This window comes from Dreissena polymorpha, chromosome 16 (genome assembly GCF_020536995.1).
Source record: "Dreissena polymorpha isolate Duluth1 chromosome 16, UMN_Dpol_1.0, whole genome shotgun sequence".
Taxonomy (NCBI): Eukaryota; Metazoa; Mollusca; class Bivalvia; order Myida; family Dreissenidae; genus Dreissena; species Dreissena polymorpha.
Window position 1 is genome coordinate 4,752,533 of NC_068370.1, and position 5,978 is coordinate 4,758,510.

General features: G+C 33.2%; 1 long non-coding RNA gene across 1 annotated transcript; it reads left to right on the forward strand.

Annotated features, from left to right (window-relative positions):
• Positions 1-1,570: 1,570 nt before the first annotated feature.
• On the forward strand, positions 1,571-4,967 carry LOC127862495 (uncharacterized). Its single transcript, XR_008040650.1, has 3 exons — positions 1,571-1,585; positions 2,674-2,804; positions 3,521-4,967. It is a non-coding gene; the product is annotated as an uncharacterized LOC127862495 (long non-coding RNA).
• The last annotated feature ends 1,011 nt before the right edge of the window (positions 4,968-5,978 follow it).

A 5,978-nucleotide genomic window follows, 5' to 3' on the forward strand; every position in this document is an offset into this window, starting at 1 on the left:
GACAAAATCTTGTTTTAAATTTTAAAAATTCAAGGCTCTATAAAGGTGAGGATCCGTAATGATTTACCGATTTTTAAATATTTTTTCCTTATTTTATATGTAAAGGTTATCAAAAAACAATATATATATATATATATATATATATATATATATATATATATATATATATATATATATATATATATATATATATATATATATATATATATATATATATATATATATATATATGCTTTTGGACATTAGCATAAAAATATGAGCAATACAACTTGTTTTGAGCTCAAAATACAGTGTCCTCCAAGTCAATCGTGTTTACAAACAATCAGTTTATTTACATCGCTGTTTACTTGGGAGAGTGAAAGTGAATCAGGTCACCAAAAATATATCGTTAATAGACTGTTACCGTAAAAGCACGAGTTTAGACAAACCAGCTAATCACCCCGGTACAAACAACGCTGGTCCATTATACCAACCAATGATAGCTTCCTTTAAATAATAACGGTTTATACGGTGTGTGATTTTGAAAGGATTAAAAATGGGTCATTTGTACAAGCAGATTATTGGTTTTTTCCAAAAAGTTGTTTTTTTCCGGGATACATATATTTTCAACGTTTTCCGGTATCACTCACAAAGTAGGTCTCTTCTAAATTGTCAAAACGTTTGTAGTGGTCTAATAAGTTACTTTCTGATGGTAAAAAGTTGTTTAAAATAAAATTAAAATTGAATGTTATTTCGGCATTTTTTAGCATACGTCACCGCTTTGGGGCTACACATCACGTAAGTTGCAAAGTTGTAAACATTTCTTCCAATTATGAAACGGGTATATCTTCCATACTTCTTAACAACGTTGCACCTTAGCTGTGTTATTAGCATTTTTTATGCAATTGTAACTGAAATCCGGTAAAAATAAGACCCGTGTGTATGCAAAATAATTGGATTTGTCACCTTTATAGAGCCTTTAATTATTAATTTTATAATTAATTGCTCTATAAAATTATTAAGCGACGTGACTTTGGTATTGCTGAACTTTATATATTGGAATCCAGTTCGTCTGGAATGAATTAGTAGATTCTTGCATCAGTGGTAAGACGAGATATTTCAGTAAATTACTCCCGTGCGTCCTTCTAGCGGACAAAAACAAATGGTGCAGGTACTCAGAATGTTATACTATTCGATTATTCTGTTTATCGCGATGACGTCACAAAAGGGGCAGTCCCTTAGCGACGGTGAAAACAATGCCCTAGATACGGTCGATTTACTACGCTGATTGAGCATCTCTGCTGATAATTCGACAATTGCATTCCTATTGGGAAGTCGATAGGTAATTAAATGTCCTGTAATTGGTGTTTAAAATGTCTTTTAACTATTATGAAGGGTAAGATTGCACTTCGAAAGCCCGATATGATCAGAAAATAAAACTAATTGGACTAAATGAATGTCCGTACAAATCGCAAGCTGGATGTTGGAAAAATGACCCGACCAAGTGGCCAACGATCGAGTACGGCGACATTCATAATTTTCTCACTGAGACACCGGGTAAATTCGCTTATTCTGTAATAATGGGGGTATCCTTGTAGATGTTGATGTAATGAGTATTGTCGTTCTTTTCAGGGTTCATTCATCTTCGAACATTATAATTATATCTCTACTATGTCAATTTATCACGATACTGTGAAGCTGTAAAAAAAGTAGGGACATTTGGTACATGACTCACTGAAAGCCTTAGTTGTGTTTATTGTAATGAGTACGAGTGACAAATATCTAAAAAATTTAACACACATATATATATTTATACATATTTGTTTTTTTAAACATTATTTACCCCCGATGCTGTCAAACGTAATATTTCTTTTTTTTTTAAGATATTGATCGTTTATTGTCGTAACATTAAATCTTAATACGGAATGACGTCTGTTTAATTAACTGATACACGGTAAATACGTTACTTGTTTTTTACGTATATTTTATAATTATTAAATACTTTAATGAATTAATCGGGCTAGTATCTTTACGGTGTAAATTTCTGATAATCTATATTGGATATGACTTTATATTTGTTCCATATGTCACATATCTAATTTAAGCAGCTGTTAAGTACATCGGCGTTAAGTATTCAACCAAATGACTGCTTAACACTTCCAGAAAGAGGAGACATGGTGGCATCTATCGTGTTAAATGACACAGTCATCTACCACCCAGTGTGGTTTATGACACCTTGTTGTTAGTTAAGTCTGGACAATATTTGATCAAAACGAGATAATCGGATTATGCAAAACAAAGGGGCAATTAAACACCAGAAAACAAAAGCGTCACGATTTTAAGATTGATGTAAACAATAAAATGAAAAATATTGCATTTAATTTAATTTAAGGTGTCAACGTGTTTGCTTACCCAGACAAATACCATTATGGTCAATTTGTATGTGTTGTATTTTATCATTCCAAATTGATCTATTTATTTTACTGCTTGTTTTCGATCTCATTTGTTTCAATAACGTAGAACTAATTGTTGGCAAGATGAAAAATAATATAATCGTTTAAATATAACACAATCACGCTCTATTCCCCCCCCCCGCCCCCTTTAAGCACTAGATAGGTTAACCCTTCATTTTACTATTTAGTGTGCATTTCAACATTCAGGACGAGTTATTCACAGACCGTGATTGCATTTCAGGCATATTTACACGGGAAGCTATGAAGAACTACAAGAGCCTAGAGGCCCACAACTATTTCAGGTCAGGCTGGGTGGAAACATTCTTCTCATACCAACTCCATCCAAGCCAGCATATACTTCTGAAGGCAAAAGTAAAGCCATCACAAAGGCTCAGTGAAAGTCCTCACGCACCTTGGACTGCAGCAAATACAAGTGGACAAATTCTTGCTAGTCACTGTACCTGCATGGCAGGGTATGCTTCCAGAGTTATATTCTCATGACTTGTCATATTAGTGATATACAATTATAAATAAACCAGATTTCATGTAAAGCAGGGGAAAATTTTATTCCAGTGTCTATTACAAAACCTCTACCCAATACATTTTAAGACATGATTTATTGAAGGATAATTAAAACTACTACGTAAATGTTATTTAATGTTAATTTTGATACTTCAGTATTCTATAAAATTTCCTTTGGATAAGTAGAACAGAACAGCAGAACTAAACAGAACAGAACATACACTTTATTTATGTAAACTCTAACAGCTTATGGTAATACATGTACATATAATCATTAACACAGTAAAGAATGGCAAATTATAAAATATGAATATACAGCTACAAAATGTAAATTAATTTGACGCTCAAAAGCACTCAAATCATGTTATAGGCCTACCAGAATTAATGAAATATAGCAAATGGAACTAGCTTCCACAACTTTGTAATCTTAACACAGCAACTTAACATTATAAAGATCTGTATATAAGCAATAATGATATGATTCTATCATACAGACGCTTGGTATAGCAAGTCAAAATACTGTTCCGTAATAACCGTTATTGTTACATTATAATGTTATATTTCAGGCTGTCTGAATCCTGTTCTCATGTTGCCGCAGTCCTGTTTAAGCTAGAAGCAGCTGTGAGACTTGGATACACTACGAAAGCTTGTACCGAGGAACCGTGCAAATGGAATCAAGACTTTATGAAGAAAATTGGCCCTGATCCAATAGCGCAAATTAGTTTTTACAGTGATACCAAATTTGAAAAATCACGTCAGCGCAGTAAGAAGAGAATATTTCAGTTCGAACCTTCTAAAGAAAATGAACAGGCTAAGTTTCTAGATGCTTTAAAATGTCTGAAGTCTAAACCAGTCTTGCTGAGTTGTTTTAATATTTATTCAGAGGATTTTCATTGGAAGCAGTCAGCCAAGCCCAATTCAAAATTAGCACCATCCTTAAGAACGCTGTATAATGAAAGTAATACAAAACTTACTGAAAGTGAATTGGTGATAAATGTAAAGCTCAGCTTCAGAAAATGGAACTCAGTGAAGAGTCTATTAAATTTATCTACAAGTCTACCACAACCCAGAGTGACAATTTAATGTGGTATGAGCAAAGAGTGGGTTGAATAACATCCTCTACTGTTCATGCCATTACACACACTAACATAGAAAACGCTGCAAAGTCTATAATTCTGAGTGTATGCAAGCCAAGAGATCACCCATTAAAATGTGAACCTGTGCTTTGGGGCATAAAAATGAAGATGCAGCTTTAAGTGCGTACAAGTGTTAACTGTCGTCATCTCATACCAAATTTCCAAATTTCGAAGGATTATCCATTCATTGGCGTAAGTGTGGACAGCCTGATGACTTGTGACTGCCATGGAATCACTGTTGTGGAAGTGAAATGTCCATATACAGCTAAAAACAAAGATTGTAAGACATATTTGAATTCTTCAAATTGTCATTTGGACAATAACCAATTTAAGAAATCACACAAGTATTTCTCACCGGTGCAGCTGCAAATGTATGTTTACAATGCAAAGTGTTGTGACTTCATTACTTGGGCACCAAAATTTGTAATCATTACATATGTTGAAAGAGATGATGAATTTATAAAGAACATGTTAAACAAATGCAAGAATATTTATGTGGCTCATATCTTTCCGGAACTACATACACGAAGGCTGGAAATGTAACAGTATGCTGAAGTCACACAAGAAAAACCTAACCACCAAAAACTTTACTGTTCATGTCAGATGCCTCAAGATGAAAAAGAGTAAATTGGATGTGACAATCCAGACTGTGAAATTGAGTGGTTCCATTGCAATGCTTGAAAATTAAAAGAAAACCAAAAGGTCAATGGTTCTGTCCCACTTGTAGAAAATAACTGAACCAGCTGCATTTGTGTAATGGACAGTATGCAAAGTGCATATCATTGACAAAATAAAAAAACAATTAGATATATTTATAAACAAGAAATGCATGAATTAAAGAATAAGTGAGCTATTACTAATCTTTCAGATTTGGACAAGTATTTTTATATATATATATATATATATATATATATATATATATATATATATATATATATATATATATATATATATATATATATATATATATATATATATATATATATATATAAATACATATATAATTTGCATTTTGTTTGTTTCATGAAATAAATAATCAGATTATCAATACACGTTATGTATCTGTTCTCTTTGGTGTTTAACACTCCAATGTCAACAGTATTTCAATTATGTACATTAACCAATTAATGCCAAGCGTCTGGAAAAAAGGCCTTGGCTAACAGCGGAGACCTAGATGAGGCGCCACATGATGCGGCGTCTCATCTGGGTCTGCGCTGTTTGCTTAAAGAATTTCTGTAAGAAATATTCTAAATATAAAAATAAATATACTAGACAGCCCTAATTTTGGAAATAAATTGATCTAATTTTGAAGGATGGGAGAGTCCACTTGGCATAAATGGGTTAAAAATATTTGTACACATATATCCATCATTCCTGAGAGAACAACTGGTAATACTTTACATCTAGCAAAAGAGTGTTGTTTTTTAGGTCTAAGCTATCAATGTTTACACAATAATTGGGGTCTTATTTTCATTATACACAATTCCTTCTCCAAGATTTACAAGAATCGCACACGCCCTCACCAATCTATCAACCTGTGAATATTCGTCACAATGAACTTCGTTTGAAACTGATTTAATGAAGTTTATTGCAAGAGGCCCCTGAAGAACTATAAAGCGTTGCTTCATAAGTCCAATTACACGCTCTATGTGATTGCGCACACTACTCGTTACCCTTGATTTTTCAACATCTTGAGCAGAGAGTTGTCGTTTGCCTTTGGGAACGCCGGAATGATTAGTTCAGTACCACATATTGTTTCGAAGTCGTCCTGAAGAGTAAATCCTCTGTCTGCCAGGACTTGGTCTCCATGCGTATGGTATTTATAGTCAATAAAACCAGACTTTCTAACAATTTCTACATCCGAAACCCGTCCTCCCAATGCTCTTGA